The following is a 2177-nucleotide window of genomic DNA, read 5'->3' on the forward strand; positions in this document are numbered from 1 at the left end:
AGTTTTCTCCCTTTGATAACAAAAGACCTTAAGGCTTTTGATCAAATCAATTCACCAATCCTTTTTGAGATTTTTACCCCGAACTACGAGGTTTTGATCCTACCTTTGTGATGGTACGTAGGCGATGGGTTTATCCATTCAAACAACAAAATTGTAAATAATTTGTATATTCTTTTCTCATCTCCCCAATCATGTTTGCACAAATATTTTCACAAATACCAACCTACAATACATCTTTGCAAAAAGGGCTCCCTTAGAGTACTAAGGATGTTTTGGGTGCTTAAAACCTTCCCATTGCATAACCAACCCCCTTACCCAGATCTCTGACATTTTTATTAGTTTTTGATTTGATAAAACTTCTTACTTGGTTTTTGTTCGCTTTCTAACCTTTCCTTTGGATAAATAGAAGTGCGGTGGCGACTCAAATTATATGATTTACTTTTGATTTAGTCAATAAATCTAAAGGTAACGAATACCCCGCTACAGGTTCGATATCTTTTAAAACTAAACGACTAGACTGTGCACTTGCAGTCAAGTATCCGATAGACTATATTTTATATACAGTCATGGGACATATCAAGTTTTTGGCGTCGTTGTTGGGGACTGATTTAGCCAAATAGTGTGATTCTTTCATTGCGCAGTATAGACTGAGGTAAAAACTAATTTCCTTTCCCTTATTTCTCGGTTGTATGCCAAGTACTCGCTCACAAGGCAAAAACTTAGTACCAGCAATCGCAGAATTTGAGCGTTTCTTATATTTAAGACGCTGAATACTAGAGTACCAACGAAGGTACAATATTCCCGATATCTTCTTTCCTACTACTGAACCAGTTGAAAAACCAACCATTGCTGCAGTAGGACCACAAATTCGTCCTCTTAAGTTCTACGCTACCCCGTCCCAATAAGAACCTCACAACAACATTGTTTCCCTTGCTATCGATCAAAACGATTTCGAGTTGAAACCCTCATTGTTATCAGTTGTCCAACAACATCAATTTGCTGGAAATCCTATGGACGACCCTAATGAACATTTGACCAAGTTTGTGCAGTACGCAGACACTGTGAAGGCGAATGGTGTATCTCAAGATGCGATAAGACTACGCCTTTTTCCTTTCTCTCTAAGAGATAGAGCTTGGGCTTGGTTGCAATCCTTGCCATCCAACTCAGTCACTATATGGGAAGAACTGAAGAACGTTTTCTTAGCCCGATATTTTCCGCCGAGCAAAACTGCTATGTTGAGAGCTCAAATCAACGGATTTCGACAAAAAGATGCAGAATCTCTCTATGACGCACGAGAGAGATACAAAGACATGATGAGGATGTGTCCACATCACGGTCTCGAAGACTGGGCGATCATTCACACATTTTACAATGGGCTCCTGTATAACACAAGACTGACAGTAGACGCTGTCGCGGGCGGTGCACTTATGGACAAGCCATACAACGAAGCCTATCAACTCATTAAAAACATGACCCAAAACTATTGCCAATGGGGAGGTGAAAGAACTCCAGTAGAAAAGCCCCAAACAAAAGGTGGAATGTAGGAAACCAGTAGCCTTGACCATGTCCATGCAAAGGTAGATGCCCTTGTTCAAAAGTTAGACAACTAGACCATACCACCCGCAGCCATCGTGGCTGCCGTAACTCCAAACTGCGAGTTATGTGGAATTCCTGGACACACTGCACCAGAATGTAAGATATTAGTAGGAGTCGCCACTGATCAAGTAAATTATGCACAAGGAAACCCTTATTCGAATACCTACAACCCAGAATGGAAAAACCATCCTAACTTTTCGTACAAGAACAACAACACATTGTATGCACCTGGCCAAGCACCTGTTGTTCCACTTGGATATCAAAAGCCAGCTACTAATGCTCCTAACATTCCTAGGAAGTCCAACCTTGAACTAATGATGGAAAGTTTCATAGCTACCCAAGCTCAAACAAACAAAGACTTCTTAAACCAAAACATACACACTAGTGAGCAACTTAAACAATTAGCAAGCAAAGTAGACGATTTAGCCACCCACAACAAAATACTTGAAACACAGATTTCACAAGTGGATCAACAACAAGCATCTACTGCTGCTCCTGTTGGCACATTTCTTGGACAACCACAACCTAACCCAAAAGGACATGCAAATGTCGTTATATTGAGAAGTGGAAAAGAACTAGAC

The 2177-nt window shown here is 40.5% G+C and overlaps 1 non-coding gene across 1 annotated transcript; it reads right to left on the reverse strand.

The window, feature by feature from the left end:
- Positions 1–1232: 1232 nt before the first annotated feature.
- Positions 1233–1339, reverse strand: LOC127134211 (small nucleolar RNA R71). The gene has a single exon (XR_007807966.1). It is a non-coding gene; the product is annotated as a small nucleolar RNA R71 (small nucleolar RNA).
- Between the last annotated feature and the right edge of the window lie 838 nt (positions 1340–2177).

The sequence above is a fragment of the Lathyrus oleraceus genome, chromosome 3, assembly GCF_024323335.1.
Source record: "Lathyrus oleraceus cultivar Zhongwan6 chromosome 3, CAAS_Psat_ZW6_1.0, whole genome shotgun sequence".
NCBI classification, from domain to species: Eukaryota; Viridiplantae; Streptophyta; class Magnoliopsida; order Fabales; family Fabaceae; genus Lathyrus; species Lathyrus oleraceus.